This window comes from Dipteris shenzhenensis, chromosome 16, assembly GCF_047967505.1.
Source record: "Dipteris shenzhenensis isolate YYH24624 ecotype China chromosome 16, Dip_SZ_1.0, whole genome shotgun sequence".
Lineage (NCBI taxonomy): Eukaryota > Viridiplantae > Streptophyta > Polypodiopsida > Gleicheniales > Dipteridaceae > Dipteris > Dipteris shenzhenensis.
Genome location: NC_141611.1, coordinates 56,356,444 through 56,378,991, shown reverse-complemented (window position 1 = coordinate 56,378,991; position 22,548 = coordinate 56,356,444).

The following is a 22,548-nucleotide window of genomic DNA, read 5'->3' as shown; positions in this document are numbered from 1 at the left end:
TGGGTGGCACCTAGACTACAAAGAAGGGACAACACGTGCAATTCTAATTTTCATGAAATAAATAAAACAACCATTTTCTCATTCATGAGGTGAAACACCGTTATTTAGGCTTCCTGGCAGGCCAAAAACTCATAAAATCCATTTGTGAAGATACCTTCACCTATCACTACCTTGGTCTTAAGCACCATTGGAATCTGGATTTGTGTGACTCTATTCCTCTACCAAATTCCCATCCTTAAGAAAGAATGGAAATTAATTGCAAAGGCCCTAATTGCAAGGATGTTTTTCATTCACAAGCCGTCATGATATCCATTACTCACGGCCTACCAGCCTCTCTTTTACAGAGACTATTTTCTAATTCTCTGGCATTGTTTGGATTAGCATATACCGTCACACGTACTTTATTTGTTTTGCATTCAAATAGAAACTCTCATTCTTCAAATCCTTCCACATTCTTGCATGTTTGTCTTACGAATGCAATCCGGCAACTTTGTCTTGCCAGTACCAACATGACCAAGAACACAATAGATAGGACACCGTAAATCATTTGCACTGCAATTTGCTAGGGCTTCCTTTGTCCTTGCTTCCCTCTTCAGAGAATACACCTCACCTTGCCTCTTCCACATTATTGCACAATTCTTCAACTACATTCCATATTCACTCCCTCGAGTCCTCAAGGAGTGATGGTTTGTTGCTAGAATAGGTTTCTACAGAGCATTTTTGGGAGCTTTTCAATGAGAGATTACTAGGATTTCATGTTGTGAGGAGTCACCTTAAGTTGAAGCAACACAACGTCATGCTCCCAGCTTCTCTCATCCCAATTCTCGTCTTTCCCACTCTTAGCATCGCCATGAGCACCATTAATTAAACTGAGATATGAACCCAATCCTCAAGCACACGATCTATCTCGACCTCCTCTTCATTCAACTCGATAATAGATGTACCTTTTTTATGTGGTCTTGTCTTTCTTTTGACTTTTTTCTTTGTCTTCTTCAATAGTGCAAGTAGGCTATCATCTGATGCAAGGGAACCACCCTTGAGTGCAAGGAATTATTCTCATATCAATGCAAGTCTCCTTGGCTCCTACACGTCACGAGCTTACCCTCTCTTCTTTTTCAAAAGCTTTTCTTTTTCACGTTGTTTGCATTTTCACTTGGCTTCTTCCTTCTAGCGTTCCAGCTCCTCTACCTACTCTTGTTGTTGCTCTTCCTTTTTTCCTCATTCTCCTCTTCTCATTGTTTCCTCCTTTATGAGAGTACGGGAAGTGAGAGACAATTCTTGACAAATCAAGAATATCAAACTTGAGCCACAGTTAAAGGTCTGAGAGTTGAAAAACACAAGCACCCAAGTCCTTGCTATTGTGCAAAAGGTTGGATCTGAAAGCGCTACGAGAAATCAATCGAGCAGGCCACTTGGGGTAAAGACACTTGTAGCTTCCAATGCTGACCTCTCTTAAGACGGAGTTTGAATTTCATGAATCGATGATCTTTGGAAATTTTTGGTGATCTAATCTCCAAGTGTATATCGGTTGTTATCAGTGCAGCACTCCTTTACAAAAAGTTGATATAATGTAAGGTAGTGATAGTATACAATTGAAAGCAACTTTTGCATAAGGAAGCTAACCATAATATTAGAATAGGAATAAATAAAAATGGAGATCCATGAAAGGGTATGTGCAAATGGATGCACAATAGAGGTGAAGTACTACTTATTTATATGATAACGTATATATGCAAATGCCAAGAGATGTCAAACTTCAAGAGTCAATGAGAGGTGATTCAACCATCAATACGCAGATCCAAATGCCAAGAGATGTCGTCCTTTCAAACATCCATCCTCTTACAGTATGTAAACATCCACAATCATTCCTCCATGCTCCCACGTGTCTTACTTTTTCATTTTTGGGGTGTCCCCGAGTAATAAATAAAAGAAATGCTTCTTAGTTGCATCACTTATAGATTTGCATCTAGTTGCATTCATTTATAGTGCGTAGATCTCTTTTCCAATGATTCTTAGCTACATCACTTGTTGATAGATTTGGATCTAGTTACATGCATTTATAGTCTTGTTCTATCACAGACAATACTAGATCTTGATTGCTTTTTGACAAAAAATTGTGAAATTATTGAATATTGAGGTTGGTATCCAAGTCAGTGGTTGACAAAGTACCAGCATTGTATAACCCAAACTTTTGCATTAGCATCAAGCTAGTGACACTAAGTAAATCAATCAAAACAAATATAGGAGAGAATGGGGTGCACCTTAATTTTTTAACATGTAGACTTATAGTGGGCTTGCTACAAGGTATAGAAGGTGTCATGTATTATAAAAAACCCTTCAAAGGTAGATACAAAATCATAAGTCTCATAGTAAAGTATAAGGCAAGATGAAATACAAAAAACACTTCAAGGGAAATACAAAATTATACTGCAGCCAAAAAGGTAGACTTAAAAGTGTACAAAGATACTACATCCTAAAACAAAGAATGCAATAGATAGCCTCATACTATGATGATCTCAATCGAAGCTCCAAGCCTTGTATAATTGCTAGTCTTAAAAGAGCCCTTGTGCTATCCTCATCCTCATCCTCATCCTCACCCCTCCCTCCTCCCTCGCCCCCACACTTTGTATTGCTATCGAACGATGTATGCTACATGTAATATGAATTAAAAAGCTTCTTAAGTAAAACAACATTACTACATTTAAATGAAAGTAGTTTAAGAAGAAAGACTAGGAGACTTACCTCATTTTCTATGAACCAATTGAGCTATACTCCTCCTCTAAATCAAGCTTGTCAAATAGGTTGTTGGAAGAGCACCTTTACACACACAGCCCCACTCCACTCGCTCCCCTCCTCTTCGCTCAGTAGCCTACAATGGTTGTATGGTAATGAGTGTAACACTCTATGCTGTCAGCTTTTGAGTGAGTGAGAGGTTATGCACGAGTATCGTTACTTGATCCATCAAAAGAAGCAGGATTTCATTCATGGGAATGAAGAATTACTCAACATTATGTTTAGTAAAAACTCTAGAGAAATTTCCCAAAACTTTATTGAGCAATGAGTCCCCTCTCCCCCCACGGACACCACACTATGGCACTCATATGCAGTCATACTACTGCAATCATACTGTACAACATTCCTCACTCTCATAGTTACCCCATCCTACCTCTTCTTTTCATTGCTTGTGGTGTCAAGCATGCTCCATAATGACCAAGCAAAAGATCACGAGGAACTATATTGCAATGCCTATAGAAGAAGCACTATGGCCACAATCTTAGCAAAGTGGTTTGCACTGGTGTTCATCAAACTTGGACCCTTCACACCTTCACTTGATTCACAAGACAAGGGTCCCATGAGCCCAAAAGCCTATAGGACCATTATGATTATGTCACGTCCAAGATCTATGCATCAATGCTCGACTCACAGTTTAGCCAATTTGCATGGCTCTAGGGACTCGCAGAGCCAAGGGGGATAGGCACGCTTCCAAGCTAGTTCATCTGCTTGACACAGAGTTTAACCAGTTTGCAGGGCTCCAGGGACTCACAAGCCAAGGGGGATAGGCATGCTTCCAAGCTAATTCATCTGACTCTAGATCACGCTTGCACACTTGGAGGTGTTATTCAGGAGGCTAGAGCACAAAGATAGAGGGTTTATGGCTACTTTGTGGATCATAGTGCCAAGACATCACCTCATCAAACATTTGCAAGATTTAAAATATGGTTAGGACATCATTTTGGCAATCATGGCACTCTATAAGGGGGTCTCAGGTAGGTTTTGAATGACTATAGGGTGGATAGAGGAGATCATTGAGCACTATCGGGGTATAGGGTTGTCAATTATTACCAACCCTCTTAGACCTATACATCAATGAGCTTAATACCTTCATCAAAGCCTTGGGGGGCAGGCTACTTCCTCGCGTGCCCTTTTATCCAAATTCTCCTCTATGAAAATGATGAAGACTTACTCTCATCTTCAGTGAAGGGCCCCTAGCAACACTTTGATGCACTCCATACCTTTTGCAAAGCATGTGATATGAAGACCAATCTTGGTCATGACCTTCAACACATGATCTTAGTAAAATCAAGGTCGTGATGTTCCATATGTCCTAGACATGCATAGAGGGCAGTTTACATTTGATGGATTATTGGTGAACGTGGACACATCCTACACATATTGGGGGGTTCTTTTTCATGGATCGATTCCCAAAATGGAACCAGTGATGTAGGTGTTGAGATATGGTGCCATGAGCACATACTAGAGGTTAAGGTATGGTATAAAAAGAATTAAAGTAGCCACCCTAGCATGTGAACTACATGATGTGGAGATGTGGATCAAGGATATCCACAAGGAGAGATGTGGATCACAAGTGTTGACTATTCTAAGGGCACTCTCTATATAAGAGGCCTATCATGTATTGTTGAGAACACACATTGCAATAGATTGAGTATTGTCTACCATATGTCTCTCATGGAGTTTCTTCTATGGTTTGATCCCCCTTGATATTTTGCTAATTCCTCGTTGCCCTAGGAGAGCACGCTCCGCACTTTCACATGGTATCAGAGCTCCCTTGCCTTCCACTGAGGCATTGTGATCCGTATGCGAGAGTATGAGCGAGTGTGACAGTTGAGAGATTGAGAGATCGAGTTTTCTCTTCCGTGAGAGAAAAATTATGTTGAGTGATAGAGAAATTTTTGTTCATTGAGAGAGATTTCCGTATATGTGAGATTGAGTGATTCCTTGTATTGTTCTTCGATTTTAGTTGAGGGAGAGAGATCCTTTGAGAGAAAGATAGAGAAAGTTCTTTATTGAGAGAGTTTGTGTGAAAGAGAAAGAGAGATTTCTCCTAAGTGGAGGAAGAGATTTCCGTCCATTTCCATCTATTCATTCAGTTCTTTGAGAAAGGTTTCATTTTATGAGTGATTCTTCCATTCTATCCTTCTTGTGAGAGATCTTCAAAACGTAAGCTTAGCCTTATCACTCCAACAACGCCTCTACAGTAGGTCTGGCAAAGCTCCACTTACAAGAGACTCCATGCAATAGTATAAGCAGCGGCCTCTCTACAACGACTTGACTACAACTTTTGCTACTGCGACCCATTTTTTAGACCTCGGAGGGCCTTTAAATCATGATGTGCTGCCTTTTTGGGTTTAGACACGCTGCCCTATCCAGATCCAAGCGATGCAATCACCTGCTTCAGCTACTACAAAGACCAACAGTTGGGGGACTTTTGACTCCTGACGACGGCCAACAACCACCGACAGTCTTCACATCAACGAGCTCTTTTAGCTTGCAATGACAATAACCAAGCTCTTATAAGGCTCCAACCAGCACTCCAACAACTATGAACCTGTGAGGATGACCACAGCATCGGCTATTGCCCACGACCTCTGACCCGCTTTGGCTCCAAACCTCCTCAATGACCCAACAGCCTGCAACAATCGGCTCCAGCTTCTTCAGTCACTCCAAAGCCTACCGCCACGAGCCGCATCTCCATTGACGCACCTCACAAGCTCTGCAATGACTCACCTCCTATAGTCGACCCACATCCAAACACCTCCATCGAGTCTCCAACAACTCTACGCTCCTATCATCACCAACAGCGATGGCTTGCAGCATCATAGGCATCTCCTTGACGAGCCAACGACTAGCACCTGCTCTATCTCCAAGTACCTTTGCAGCACCGGGATAACCAATAGTGAGCAACGCCTCACAGCTGCCTCTCAACAAGCTCTACTGCACCAACAAATCTACATCGATGCCGACCTCCCCTGACACCATCTATGTGCATGTCTATCCACAAGTCCAAGGTTCAACCTTAGGACACGTGGCAGCTCCATGAAAAAGCCACATGGTAGTACCAAACCGTGGTTAGGTCTAGGTTTAGTTTAATGTTCTTTGGTCAAAGTTTTTCCATGTGGCAGATAAGACTCAATCCTGGTTTGGTTAATTTAACCCACCGTGGTTAGAGTTAGGGTTAGTTATGCCACATCAGCATGCACAATCAGGAGTGCCACCTAAGCATAGTCCCTTTGTAAGCACAATCTTGCATGCAGCATGTGAATCCTTGTGCCACATCATCAAGGACCCCTCTTCTTCACAAAAACTTCGACAAGGCGTAACTTGCAATCCACGAGGAATTTGCACACGCTCTAAAAAGAAAAAGTGATCGTCTTTTTGAGCTCTATGCGCTTGTCAGATCAGAATCATTATTAGCAATTAGACACTGTCAATATTGAAAGAAATCAATTGGTAAGTCCCTCGCAACAAATGACAAATCAAAGCATGAATGCACACATCGTTGTCATAAGCATGCCAAATGCACAAGTGCATGAGATGACCATAGCACAGAACATGGCATCCACACATAAAGCATTAAGTCACATGGAAGAACAAAGAATCATGCATCAAGCTACATCAAGCAAAGAAGAGAATGCGATCGAAACCAAGTATTGAGAATCAAAACCTTGCCACCTTCACCCCACACATTTGTAAATCGAGCCTAGCCACCTGAGAGTAGCTGTGAAAGCACCCAGGGGAGGTATTGACATATAAAAACCACACCTGACCACCTTATGTAGCAAGGTATGCACTAAGGGGAGGTGATGGAATGTAAACTCACATCTGACCACCTTGCGGAAGCGAATGGATCATGGCACCAAGGGGAGGTGTTGAGATATGGTGCCATGAGCACATATTAGAGGCTAAGGTATGGTATAGGAAAGAATTAAAGTAGCCACCCTAGGATGTGGACTACATGATGTGGATCAAGGATATCCACAAGGAGAGACGTGGATCAGAGAATCCCACAAGTGTTGATTGTTCTAAGGGCACTCTCTATATAAGAGGAATATCATGTATTGTTGAGAACACAAAATGCAATAGATTGAGTATTGTCTACCGTATGTCTCTCATGGAGTTTCTTCTACGGTTTGATCCCCCTTGATCTTTTGCTAATTCCACATTGCACTAGGAGAGCACGATTCGCACTTTCACAGTAGGTTTGCTTGAGCAAGGGATATGCTACACTTTGTAGACTCGAGTAATAGCTTTGTTCACTCTCATTTTTAGAATCCCTAGAGCAAATCTCTTCTCCTTAACTCCTTGGTCCACGCAGTGTGTAGTCCTCATCGGTGACTCACATGTTGTGGGGATCTTGTAGGAATGTCGATGGAGTGCTAAACTCCAAGCCACTCTCATTGAGAGCAATGTAGGTGTGTGTCACTCACGTGGCTCTTGGATTATTGCGATCGTGATTCCACAAGGGAGAGAAGGGGGAGGGGAATGGGAAAGGAGAGAATGAGAAGGGGAAGGGGAAGATAATGAAGAGGGAAGGAGGAATGTGTGGCAATCATAACAGACATGTTAGGTAAACAAGAGCGAACACCATTTAGAAAAAAAAGAGCTTAAATTGTATTTCCAAAAGAGGGCATACAACAACTGAAAACCAAAGTCAAAGGTCTTCCCTTTAAAACATTCCACCTTTTGAAGGGAGGGCCAACCATATACTCTCTAAACTCTCTTTATCACTCTCTTACTTCTTGCTTGACAATCCTCTTGGGCTAATTGCCTCCATGGCACAATCCATCTCCCAACTCTACTAAATAAAACTATGAAAATAGTACAAATTAGCACAATTGGCTCTATTAACTAATCTAGTTCACATGCCCTCCATTTTGAGGCTGATCCATCCTTGGATCAAGAAATGTGAAGAGTTTTGAAAGATTGGGAAACATGTATGACTTGATGTTGGTCACATAGTCATTGAGAGATCTGGCAAAAAATATGGTGTGGGGACTAAAATTTGGTATTGTGCATGTCGTTGAACATCCAAATGTGATGGCCATTGAGTTGCAAGCTCTTAGGTACATGCAAATCATTTGCTTTAATGTTGGCCACTTATCTAGGTCAAATACCAACTGTGATTGTATGTTGAGGTGCCATTCTTTGACTATTGGGGCGCGTGAAGGAATATCTCTCAACAAATGACTAGGAGCCTAGAAAAATGAATTGTCACTACCATTGCAAGATTGAGGACTTTGGCATAGGTATCATTGAATTGTTTGGTTTGGGTCACCAACCCAAGGGTAGTCATGCACTTTAGAAAATTAAAGCAGGGAAAGTTATAAAGGATATCGGGGTCCTTTGCTTGCAGCTATGTGAATGGAGGCCAAGAGTCCATTTACGATGTATCAACATGTAGGTCAAGTGGATCCAACAGTGTTGGGACATGCAACAATAAATTTTCCATTGGCTAGGGATTTTTAGAAATGGGGTTGGAGTCCAGCATCTCCATTTGTAATGGGCACACGGGAGAATGGGTGTTGTTTAGACCACATTGGGTTCTTGGAGGATGTGCTTGTCATCATGGCCTATAATTGTGTTGTATAAACTTGCCAATGCTCATACTTTCATCATGTCTACCATGCTTTAATTGAAGCTAAGGAGCTTTCCTTTCTAGCGGCTAAGATTAGTAATGTCATCAAAGACCAGAAAGGAAATAATCACTTGGTGGAATCAAAATTGATGGCAAGGATTCCCCTTGTTCTCGGTCATCTTTGGTCATTGAAAAGGTGGCTTCTTCATCATGTAGCTGAGGATCATTAGGTGATGGTTGGAGTGGTTATGTAGGAAATAGTGCCAGTCAAATAATTTCTCACAACTTTATGTCATTGATTTTCAAAGATGGATGGGAGGATGACGGCTCCGCTAGCATGTTTGATTTCTTAGGTTCTTGTGTGATGGTGAGTGGAGTGGTCTATGTTGTGGCAGTGGAGGTGGGTGTTGCGATGGATTGTGTTATGGTAGAAGGTGGAGGGTTGCTATTGCAGTGCATGGATGGATTGTGTGGGGTGACCTAGGTAAGTGTGTAAGTTAGTTTTATTCGAAAGTACTCATACCCATTTGGGCCCATGTTGATTATGGCATCATACACCCTATTACATAGGATTATAATACTGATGGGAGGATAGTGTGTAATAGCATTATGAAGCAAGTAATCCCTAGTGCAGATGGCCTCTTGATGACCATGACTTGCAACCAGCCATGACCTTCGACCAAGGAATCTGAATTTCAAGGCTTGGACACGAGGTCATATGGATTGAAGAGTTCCAAAATTTGTTCATCTGGGGAAAATACAAATGATCCTTATAGGATACAAAAATTGAGAAGAATAGGGTGTAGAGGAAGGTCAAAAAATTCAAAATCATCTTCCAATAGCAGATCCCCACTAAAAAATCTCATGGCAATAATGGCATGTGAGTGCTTTTCTATAAACATGAGCAATGTGTGTGGGGGAAGTGGATGAGTGAGGTCTATGTGGTCCTAAGGTCTATGTGAGGCCCTATGTGTGGGGGAAGTGGCGAGTGAGGTCTATGTGATCTTGGATGGGAGGTGGCGATGAGTATGTTAAAGTAAAAGTGCAAAGTGCATTCTATGATTCGTGGGTGAAAAGCCTAGGTGATCAAGTTTGTTGATGCAGTAAGGAGCCAATCAAACTGATTCTCTTGTTGTGGGTGCACCTCAACAAGTAATTTTTGACATTGTTGTGCCTTGTGCAACTAGATGCTTGACTCGATGTTTATAATTGTCCAAACATAATGTGCATTCGCTCAATGTGTTTGTCTATTGGATAGGTTCTCCTATTCAGCAGCGTCATCGTGTGCCATGTAGTTTTGCTTGATTGTGTCTTTATAGTTCTCGATTTCCCTTTGGGAATTGACTTGGACCTCTTGATAGTCATTAAAGTTTTGCAACTTTTATCCACTGTGGAGCCAATTTTGCCTCCACCTAGGTTAAGCATGCATGCAATTCTATGTCGGCTACCTATTGTTGTCGAGATGGCTCTTGGCCCATAGCTTTTTGCATTTTTTGCTGGTTTTGTTCTATTGTAAGCTTTTCTTAGATGTTGAACTTATGCAAGTTGTGTCAATATGGATTGGGGTGGACGATAGCCTCTTCTTCACAAAGCTTGAAAATCTCCAGTGCGATTCATTATAAGCATACCATGGTCTACATGAGTTTGTACTCTAGATTATCTGTTCATGTAGGATTCTTTGCATTAAGCTGATGGTATTCATCCCTATTCCCATATTATTGGTTAGAACAATGGCCAATGGCTTCCATATGCTCCACCCATTAAGACCCATAAGGTTCAACCTGGGGTGGCATAACTATCTTTCCTTTCATAAATGAGACGAGATCGGCAACCTAATGCTTTGCTACAAGTCAGGTCTGCACAATGTTGCCTTCTAGAAGAGTATTCTAAATTTAACAATTGAGATGCTGAGAGGGATCTTGTTTGTTGAAACTCTACTAGAGGCATTAGGATTGGTGACTGTAGGTTCGGGCATTTGCATTGTTGCATGTGGCTCATCCGCTAATTTATGAGTTCCTGTAGCCTCTTGCTTTTGTCGATGTTGTGCAATGATTGCATCCCACTGTGCCTTAGATTGCTCAGCTTGTTGCTCTTTTATGCTGCATGCTTTGACAATCTAGCTTGATTTGATGTGGCCTTCTATCACATTCTTTTTTTCATGTTGGGTGCAAGTTTTGATAAAATGCAAGTTTTTGTTGCAATCCAAAATCATTGTTGGGCATAAATAGCATGGTTTTGTTGATCTTCTGATTGTGCTACATGCATGCCGATTTGAGATCCTAGAATAAAAAGTCGACTCAATTTGTGAGTTGTTGTTGGGGCTAGTGAAGCCTAGCAAGATGGATTAGATCAATCACACTATGATAATTTGATATGTTGACCTTTGTGAGGAAGTGTACTCTGGCTTTCTTGATGAATTTGGGCTTTTGGAGATCTTTGAAGGGGATACCGCCCTTGTACTTGTGAAGAGAGCAATCAACTAAACCTTAGTGAGAGTAGACAAAAGTTCATGAAGAGAGCAATCAACTGAACCTCAGTGAGTAGACAAAAGTACAAGGGGATACCGCCCTTGTACTTGTGAAGAGAGCAATCAACTAAATCTCAGTGAGTGGACAGAAGTTCATGAATGGCTCATTGCTGATTGGGAGCCGGAATGCACTCTTAGACCCATCAATGTTTGTGTGTGTAGTCTCAACAATGACTCACATGCCATGGGGATTTTGAAGGAATGCCGATGGAGCTTCCCATTCCAAGCTACTCCTTGTGAGAGAAATGCAAGGCACGAGGCATCCACATGTGTCACTCAAGCAGCTCCTGGATTGTCGCAATGTGTTTCCACGAGTGAAAGAGGGAAGGGGGAGAAGGGAGAGGAGAGGGAGAAGGGGAGAAGAAAGGGGAGAAGGAGAGAGTAAAGGGGATGGAGTGGCAAACACAAAGGCACTACAAGGGAAACAAGACAACACCCAAAGACACTCTTGAAGAGAAGAGGGAGCTTGTATTCCAAACTTCTACTACATACAACAATGAAGACCAAAGTCAACCACTTGGCCTTTTATACATGTCACTGATTGAAGGGAGGGCCCACCCTAATCTCTTTATACCACTCTCCCTTCTCATTCTTTTATTATCCTCATGGGCCCCTCTAGCTTCAAGACACAATCTTGACTCTACAGACTTGCCACTGTCCATCAAATCACATCACTAACTAGTGGTGGCATATTGTTGAACAATCTGTTAACTAGCCCCCCTTCCTAATCTTGATCTAGTCCTCTGGATCATGCATCATTCATGGTTGTTGGAGTGTTGTCAATGAGATTAGTCTTTCTTGTGCACTGGGTTGAATCTTCTTTTGGTCCATTGCAATAGAGGGATGTAGTGGCTCCTTGTTATGGAATGATTACTGGAAGTATGGATGAGTGATTCTTTTAGAATTAGCACCTCAGGGTTCGAGTGAGACAAGTTGAGTACTTGTGACCCATTAAAAGAAGGAATAAGAAAAAGGAAAATAAAAATATAATGGGTAAGTTATTAGGAAGAAGGGGTTAGTAGGGATTGATGTTAGATCCTAGTGATGTTAGTGTTAGTAGAGTAAGAAAAGTGCATTCTCATGCTCCTCTTAAGTCCCATATTTGATTTGAGTGGGGCTTCTAATGGATTCTCATCATACTATGTCGTTGACATGCCATGTTTGAACATCTGGAGTTGTGCATGACTTTTTTTTTTGCTTCTCTGCATTGAAGTTCTTTTAAAATCCATTTTATGGATTATATTTCATTGAGGGCTTTGCTTGGAAGCATGTGAGCCCAATAAGGTTGTGGCACCATCTAGAGCTTTATTTGTTTGAGTCCTTAAATCGAGAGGAATATGATAATACAGCATACAAACCCCTAAAATGAGGACTATGGCTGAAGAGGTTTATAGAAGGGGGATTCTAGGAAAGGCTTCTAAGCTAGAATAGTAAAAAAAGAAAAGAGAATGCATAGAAGTTAGATAGTTAATGGTGATGTTAGTAAAGGAATGTGAAAAAAGCTTTGAGGGTTACAAGAAACTCATCCAAACCCATATTGGTGTAATCACCTTTCACCCTGGAGTTGAATGCATCCTTGAGAGCTGCTTGTGGAGAACCACTTGTCGTTCCACGTGTAAACTCAAATTCAAGACCCTGATGACTTCGGCATAGGTCAGTGCCTTGTTTTATTTTGGCTTTGCTAATGGGATTTGTTGTTGATGCTAATTGGTGTATTGAAATTTTGTAGCATTTGTAGCTTAGCTTTCTAACCAAGGAGCCCTTGGTCTGATGTACTTGTGATTTGTGGAGTGTGCTGTGACTTGAAGAGGACTGATCGCCTATTTTCACCTTGGACTTCCACATATGAGTAGAGAGGTAGGACTTCCACATGTTATAACTTTATTGCTCTTTATGGACACACCTAGACCTAGCACTTGGAGCTGAGTTCCTATTCACCTAAATAGCCTTAGTACCAAGTGAGTGCAATGACATATTGACCAATTGTGACCCAGACCTAGCAAGAACATCATTTTGTAGACCACTAGAGGAATATGAATTGTATAGCTATTTGGGATGTCATGTAATTATGATAATCACTTCGAAGGAGAGTCACTAAGACATCATTGGAGATTGCTTGAAGTTCTTTGAGATCCTTGATTGTAGTAGCAGGTTCTTGTGGAGCTAGTCCATTTTTAAGAGTAGGTTCTTGTGGATCTACTGTTGCCATGTTTCTTATTGTCAATGTTGCACCATTGAACATTGTGATCTCCCACGTGTACCACATCTATGATACTCATCGTAATAAAGAGATATATGGTCTATGTATCAAATGTGAGTAGGATCACAATGACTCAGAGATGTTTTGCTTTTGTTGAGCCCAAGTTTCGGCTGAGAAAGTTGTCAAGGATGAAGCTAATTCATTGTTCACATTGGAAGGTTCTTGTGGGACTTCTGTTGTGATGGGAATTACTTGTGTGGCCAATTCTTGTGTAGCTTCCTTGAAGATAGATGTCAAATTTCTCAGTAAGGAAGGTTCTTGTATGGCTCCAAATGTGGATTCAGCTTTTATCTTGGCAGGTTCTATGTTACTGTCTCTTTTTTCAAGACAGGTTCTTGTGTTATTGCTAGTTGCCTTGAAGATAATGCACTAAAGTGACATGCCTTTTGATAGACTTGCAGTCGAGTAGGTTCTTGTGTTACTATCTCCCTTTTTGAAATAGGTTCTTGTGTAACTACTTGAGAGGAGGTAGATGAATTCCTTTGCGTATGATCCTTCTGCATTGGTGCTTTTCGCTTATCCTTGCAAGCAACTTCTCATTGTTCTTGGCATCTTTGCAAGGTAGGTTCTTGTGTGACTACTATGATGAAATTATGGACCGAGCTCTCCTATCACCTAGCTAAGACTTTAACTGAACCTAACTAAACATGAATCTAACTAAACAAAGCAAACATGGCTACTCTAAGGTGGGTGAAGTCTAAGTGTGCACATGAGTGTTGCTCAAGTCAATTAGGTTCCAAGATAGATTAGCTTGGACTCATAAAAAGAATCTTGAGACAAGTGCACAAGGCTGATATGATTTGATTGATAGTGACCTCTCCTTTTATAGGAGAAAAGGTACAGACCACTTTGGGCCACACTTCTTTATGGGATGCCCTTTTGCCACATGGCATGCTCCTCATCTACTCCCCAATACTACACCCACTAGTGCACTTTGGCACCACATATTTCAACACCCCCCCTTGGTGCCAACACGGCTACTGCAAGGTGTGAGGTTTACATTTTCATCACTCTACCTACCCTTCCCTTTGTGTCCAGGCACTTTGACCTACTGCTGCTTTGGCATTCACCTTGAGTGCATCATCGGCCTCAGAGGGTGATTTACAACACTTTTTGTAGAATGATAGGGGTGAATACAACAGCTTTTAAAAAAGCTTTTCTGCATTGACTGCATCTTCTTTGACTTCAGTGTAGTTGGCTTGATTCTTTTTGTGGTAGCATTGCTCTTCTTCATGGCCGATCTTTCCACAATATCCACATTCAATTTTAGGCTTGTGTTTGTTGCGACATTCATTCTTTGTGTGTCCGAGCTTTCCACAGTGAAAGCATCTGGGTAGTGGTCGTGAGTTGCCTTTCCCTCCTTTGACATAGAGCAGTTGTGCAGTAGATGGTGAATTGTTGTCTTTCTTTTTTGATTCATGCTCAAGAAGTGCCGACTCTATTTCACTGAGACTCTTATCAACATTTTTCAAAGTGGATACAAGAGAGTCATATGGAGCTTTGTCGACACTGTTAAGTAAGACTGCTGCTGCTTCATCTTCTTCAACTCTTTTCTTTACTCCTGCAAGTTGTTGCTTTAGTGCCTTGAATTTGTTGATATGATCTGTCATTGTGTCTGATTCATTTTTTTCGAGTCGATAAAATTGCATCAAGAGATTCATTTTGGAACTTTTTGTTTCACTTCCAAAAATGTTGTTCAGTTGTTCCCATGCTAGTTTGGCATTTTTAATCCCCGCAATGTAGTGAATAACTTCATCTCCTAAGCCTTGAGCAATTATGCCGAGTGCCTTATGGTTATTCAACGTGCTTGGTACAATTTCATTGTCTTCATTTGGCTCAATGAGTTCCCATAGTCCCTTTCGCATTAGTGTGTACATAGCTTTCATTTGCCATGTAAAGAAGCCATCCCCATTAAACTTTGCGATGCTAGTGTCTAAATGCTCCATGTTTGAGAGGGGTCTTACCAATTTATATGGCAGTGTCTAGCCTCTTTTACAATGTGAGTACTTCACTAAAAAAAACAATTGATTCGATAAAATTCAATTTTTGAATGTTTCTTTGAAGGTTGCAAGTGGATATTGAAGATCATTCACACTAATACTCAAGGTCTAAGGTTTATGAACCTTAGGGTAAAGAAAGGAGAAAAGAAAAGAATGAGCTGTGCCTGTTATTCCGCCGCGCGTCGTCTCTATTTCGGTGGTTCTTCACGCACTTGCTACACAGGCTGTTCTTCATTCCAGGCTTCCTCTTCACTACTGCTTCCTATTTGTAGCTGTTATGCACTTCGTTGATCTGCAGCACGTCGTGTTGCTGTCCTGACTTTCATCCCTTTCCACGGTCAAGCAATGCCCTTTATCTTCATCAGATGTGTATCGGTTTGGCTCGGCAGATGTATTTGAATGTATGAGCGAATTTCTGGGTGTCTTATCATCAAGCAACCTTGCATCAATGCGTTCCCTACCTTTACCTTTGCTGCAGCCTATGTGAGATAGAGAATAGGTAGCTTGTTGGTTGTCACAGTGGCGTAGGATGGCAGCAGCGACAGATAGGAAGGGATGGCAGTAGCGACAGATGGTAGCAGTAGCGTAGCTCGAACGTATGTTGAGGCTCGCACGATGGTTTATTGATAGCTTCCTTTCTCAAGTCTCTGGAGCCCTCCTTGTAGAGAACTTTCTTACACAAGAATGCTTGCTTTCATCGATCCTCCACAAGCTCCAATAAAAATGGTTGCTCAAAAAACGACAGCTGAAGGCTTAAAATCTCAACATGAGTTGGATAGGTGGTTTTGATAGAGTGGGTAAGTTTTGCTACAAACAATTTAAGAGAACTCGATGGAGGATGCTCAAAGAAAAGAAGGATATCTTGCCATGACCTTCTAACCTACTCAGTTAAGTTGAACCTAATCTATGAGAGCTAAACTTGGCTCTGATACCATGATGAAATTATGGACCGAGCTCTCCTATCACCTAGCTAAGACTTTAACTGAACCTAACTAAACATGAATCTAACTAAACAAAGCAAACATGGCTCAAGTGGGTGAAGTCTAAGTGTGCACATGAGTGTTGCTCAAGTCAATTAGGTTCCAAGATAGATTAGCTTGGACTCATAAAAAGAATCTTGAGACAAGTGCACAAGGCTGATATGATTTGATTGATAGTGACCTCTCCTTTTATAGGAGAAAAGGTACAGACCACTTTGGGCCACACTTCTTTATGGGATGCCCTTTTGCCACATGGCATGCTCCTCATCTACTCCCCAATACTACACCCACTAGTGCACTTTGGCACCACATATTTCAACATACTATTGGTGTACCTGCACTCATTGATGCTTTTGTATTGATAGAGTTGGGGCTTCGCTCCTACTTTTGCGATGGTGTACATTTAGGCCTAGGGCAAGCACCGATGGGCTGTTGATTGTTCTGGTGAGGCTTGGGTACCCATATATAAGAGTTGCCAAGGTAATATCCCTAGGCCTCGAGTCATCTTGTGGGAAACCATTGGTAATGTATCTTCCTTGTTGAATGGCGTCATCTTCTTCTTTAATGTCGAGGTTTGTTGTTTACATGAGAGGGTGGCTGGCAATGGTGAGGCTCGATGTTTAGAGGAGGGGGTGGCTTTATATGTTGAGGTTTTTTTGGAATCCAAAAATATGATTCACCCTCAAAGTATCCTTGAGCCTTCAGTAGATCCTTTTGGACCCATATTTGCTTGGTTGCCTTTTGTCTTGGTCTTCTTTCTTGGTGGCTTCCTTGTTGAGGTGGGGAGGTGGAAGTAGTTGCTAATGTTGATCCTTGGCTAGTGATTGGTGCATATTAATGGGATGATTCATCACCAAATAACCCTTTGTGTCTTGCATCTAGCTTTTACCAAGAATGGTTGCTTCCGTTAAGGTACCTACAAGAGCTACAAAAAACTTGCAAGGCACAATGTAATTGTCCAAGGAAACATTCAACATTAAAGAACCAATAACCTTAATAGAGGTACTCTCTATGGATTGAATTTTAGAATCACATATGTCAAGGTGAACCTGGCCAAGATGCTTTAATGTCTCCTAGGAGATGAGATTTTTGCTTGCTCGCCAATCTACCATGGCTTGTATTTGGCATGTTGCAGTTGCTAATGCCAACTCTACCCAAAGTTGAGATGGGGTCGTATCTATCTCATTAGGATCAATAACATTATCAATTGCAGGTTCAACTTGATTAGGTAGTACTGCCCTTATGGTGTAAAAAGGTGTAATGGTGGTAGGTTTATCATTGCCAAAGTGCATACATTGAGTTCCTTTTGTACTTGGTAGATCTATTGTGGCTAGTGTTTGCATCCAATTTAGTGAGTCTTCTAACTCAGGTATAGGAGCACACCAAGAGTCTTCAAGATCAAAGTATTCGCCTAGTTTGTTGACTGGCACCCTTGGAAGTTCTTGATCTTGATTGGGAGATTCAACATTCTCAGGATTAGTGGATTGGGGTATCACTATTTGCCCATTCATCCAATTCGAGAGGTCTCTCCATAGAGTAGGATTATCCCATAATAGTGTCATGATGGGCATCTTGATCTCAATGGTGGATAGGAATGAGGCTATGTCTTGAGGACCAGTGATAGGCTTCTTGCCTTGATTTTGACTCTTCTAAGCCATATAAGGACATGTTGTCATCCTCCTTTAGCTGTTGTAAGGTGGGGTCTTCTTCAAACATCCACTCCATTAGGGTCAGTCCCTCTATTGAAGGGCATGACATGCCTTCTTCTTCTACCCTTTCAAGTATTTGCAAGGCTTTTGAGGCTTGAGTGGTTATCTCATATATTGGATGAATTGTATCAGCCTTGTTGCTTGCCTTGAGCTTCTGCTCACATTCCTCTTGGCACTTGTGTATCAATTTATGTGCCCCACCCATGGGTTGATATCCACCATGATCCTTAGGTTAAATGATGATCTTCTTTTTTCCCTTTCCAATCTTCATTGCACCCTTGGTGCTTACTCGTGCTGCTTCAGTTGCCTCCCTAGGCTGACATGCTAGTTCTATCCCTTTTGGCTTGTTTTTGCGAAGCTCTTTATTAAGGGCTTTTGCTTGCAACCTCGTGATTACATTCAAGGATACTGATGACACTTGGCCTCTCTCAACGCTTAACAAGTTAAGCTTGTGGACTTAGATGGCCTTCTCATTGGGAAATCCTTAAAAAGATGGTCCACACCATAGCCAATGCACAAAGATGGTGGTGTATTAGACGCTGGTGCACATGTGATTTGTTGGATTAGATTGCACCTTATATGGACACCCATTGGATGGGTGTATCCCTTGACACGTATGGTATTGAATGGGTGGTGTCTTGTCCAGATTGTTCTTATATCCCATTTTTTGAGGAATCGGTGCCGTCTGGTAGACCAAAATGTATTGGTCATCTTGTATAATGTAGTGACTTATAATGCTAGACCGATTTGAATTGTCACCATTTTGGGGATAGTTGTTTCCATTGAAGGTATGTTTGGGGTCTTCCCAATCACTAGGTAGCTCTTCCACCAATCCTTGATTCAGGGGAGTAATTCATGGTGGTGGTGTTTGAGGACCCAATATTGGTAGGGAAAATGGAATATTTTGATGCCTAAATTGCCCTTAATTGGTTGATGTGGCTCCTTGTATTGCCAATTGTGCTTGATTGGGTGGATTGGGCAGTGTAGGAAATGTTATCTGTGGCCTTTGTTGATACATCTTTTAAGGAATATAATGACATTGAGATGTGTCATGATTTCCCCAACAAACACAATGGGCAGAGTAGAATGTTGGCCTGGCTCTAAGATGAGGGCATTCCTTAGTGGGATGATTTCCATTACCTACCCCACACCATATGATATCTCTTTGTGGAAATAGATGGGAGCTGCTAAAGGCATCTTTTGGTGCTTCTATCTTCCATTGTTGGCTCAACTTGTTTAATAAATCTATGGCCAACTCTTCCATGTTGAGCACCTTGGTGTCATTTCTACATCCCTAGCTACTTCTAAGATTGAAGCCTATCATTTGGGACATATCAGAGGAACCTAAGGATTTATCCTTTTTGGGCATCTCCCTCATGTTATCCCCTAAGCGTATCGCCGTCTTGCTACATAGCTCAAACGATACGGGATTCATCGCAATGATCATGCAGCTTATCATCTTGTAGCCCTATGAGGAAGCGTGGCAGAAGTTGCACATCAATCATTCTCTCATAGGGTTCACATCATGAGTTCAAATGTTAAATCTTGGCGATATAGTCTCTTAAGAACTCAGTGTCCTTTTGCTTCACCTCATAAAGCTCGTTAATTGGGCTCCACTTGGGACCACTAGGGGCAGCCCCACAATGAAATATTTATGCAATGTGTCCCAATTTATTTTCTCCTCAAGGTTTAAGGCTCTAAACCATTGTCCAGCCTTGCCATCAAGACTCAATCTAAAAGCATTGACCTTGTCTAGATCCCCGATATCACCAAAGGTGTCACAGATTTCTTCAAATCTCTCAACATGGGAGATGGGGTCTCCTTCTACAAACTTGGTGATTAGCTTGGAGATTGTGATAGGCTTTCTCCTTGAGGGGTTGGTATCCCTTTGTAGAAACATTGGTGGTGTAGCAACGGCCCCCTTTCCTAGAGCTTGCACTAGGATTCTCATAGCTTTGTCCGTTAAGGACCATTTGCAATACAGTGGGAGGTTGTGGAATGGTGGGCAATGTCCCATACATTGGTGGTCCTAATGAAGGATTCCATGGATTTGATGGCACGAGGTTGGGATGGGAGGATCCAAGCCCACTAGGCATTTGCATTGTGACTCGGTTTGGCCTAACGGGTTGGATTGGAAGTTCTCTAGGGATTGGTATGTTGCCTGCAGGCATAGGCCTATAAGGGGCACTTGTTTGGTAGGGAATATCTCCCATGTTTTGTTGCCAAGGAGGCATCATAGGGGCTTCTGAGGTGGAGGGTCTTAATTGTGGGCCTTCAAGGTTACTCCTTTGCACCCTTCGCTCTAGTTTTTGGGAACCTTGTGAGAATGTGGGTCCAAATCCATCCCCATAGGATTTCTATCATCAAAGAATTGGTACGGTGGGGGGTGATTGCCATTAGGTATCGTGAGACTTGGTTCCCTGAGTATTGCTTCTAACATCGGTGGTTGGGCTAGCAGTTGAGGCTCTTCTAGTGCTCTAGTCTACCAAGCAAATGGGTCCAATAGGTCAGTAGGTCTATCAATCCAAACCTTCCCTTGATGTTGGAAAATGTTTCCCTTAATCTAGCTGTTGTTGTAGTTGGGGTATGAGAGTGGAGATCATCGAGGATGGAGTTTTCTTACTGAGGCTCTAACATTGGAGGTTTTGCCCATGTCTCCATCCTAACTTAGGGACTCTTCTAAGCTAGATAATTCACTTGGTGGTGGTTCTTGCAATGAGTGAGAACCGACTTTTAAGTTTGTTGACCCTGAGGATGCCAAGCTAGATATGGAGGTCGACAAGATGGTATTTGAGGCACTGTATTTAGGCTTAGGGTGAGCTTGTAGGACTCTTCTTAATCTTAAGATCATGTGTTCATTGGCATGATTGAGGCCCCAACTCTAAATTGAGTCTGCCTCGACGTTGTTGAGAGACCACACTCAACATCATGTGATTACATGTGCATAGCACTAACACATATAGAGTGCTATAAAGGAAAGGGTTAAATGCCCTAACCCTAACCCTAACCCTAAATGGGTTTGTATATATTCTACATTTTCAAGTAAATCTAGTGTACGGTTAGTCATTTGTGGTGTGCTCTCTAGCTGTGCCCTCTATCCTCATCTCCACTCTTCTCCTCTCCCCTTTGTATATTTTATCATGGTATCAGAGCTCCCTTGCCTTCTGCTGTCGAGAAAGCTTGAGAGAATTGTTGCATTGAGAATAAGAGAGAGTCTCTATTCTATTCCATGGAGCTTGAGTATTCAGTAACATAGGGAGTACATGAGAGAGAGAGAGAGAGAGAGAGAGAGAGAGAGAGAGAGAGGTTGAGAATCTTTTCGAGTGAGAAGTTTTATTCTTCAAAGGTTACATATCCCTACAGCTCTAGCTTAGTTGCAAGGTAGAGTTCAAGGACTAAGCAGGTCGTCACATGGCACTGCCTACTCCTTCATGCATGCATTTCCCGTTGGATCACACTTTGTGAGAGATCTCAACAATGGAAGCGGAATGGAAGAAGGTGAGAGAGAGGGAGAGTCACATAAGTTCTGGTGGGTGGAGAACACCCTAATCTACTATGTCATCCATATATATATGTCTTTGAGTATTGTACATAATCAGGATTAAGATACAATGGCCTTCAACCCCCACAACCTCCCACTTAAGGCCAATCTGCCTTTAAGGGAGAACAACCAATGAGCATACTATCCAATGCCCATCAATACATGACAATACTCAAACTGTTGAATTGGTAGGATATCTGCAGTGTTATCATCTGTATGAACCTTGACAAGCTCTATGTGCTTGCCCTCAAGTACCTCCCTAATAAAAGGGTACCTGACCCCAATGTGTTTGGTCTTTGCATGAAAGACCAGATTTTGTGCTAGTTGAATAGCACTCATGGAATCACTATGCAATGTCGGTACATCTGTATGAATCCCCAAATCTCTCACGAGCCGACTGCAACCCTCTGTGGCTGCAACATACTCAGCCTTTGTGGTAGACAAAGCAACACACTTATGTGTGTGAGACATCCATGACACTGCACCACTTGCAAAGGTGAACACATAACTAGAAGTGGTTCTCCTACTATCCACATGCCCTGCATAGCCTGAATCTGTGTACCCAAATACATGTATCTCTCCTCTGCCAAAGATTAGATACACACCTCATGATGCAATTAACTGCCTCCCAATGCCTCTTTCCTGGATTAGCCATAGATCGGCTAATAACTCCCACTACAAATGAAATGTCTGGTCTAGTAGCTATCATAACATATATAAAACTCCCAACCGTTGATGCATAAGGAACCTTGGCCATGATGGCCCTCTCCTTATCTGATTTGGGACTATCTACCTAACTCAGTTTCACATATGGAGACAATGGAGTACTTATGCCTTCCCCCCCTCCATATTGAAATGCTGCAATACTTTTTAAACATACTCCTTCTATGAAATCCAAAGGAGTTTCCTACTTTGGTTATGTGTGATGCGCATACCAAGGTCCCAAATCCTTCATGTCCTCATGCAACTTGGCCTTCAATTCATCAAGCTCATAAGTGTTCTTGCTAGCCAATAGGATATCATCCACATAAAGTGCCAAGAGTATCAGGCTATTATCCTTAGCCCTTTTAGTGAAGAGGTAGTGATCATCTCACTTCCTCTAAAACCCTGGGACCAAATGAAAGCATCAAACTTGTGATACCATTCTCTAGGCACTT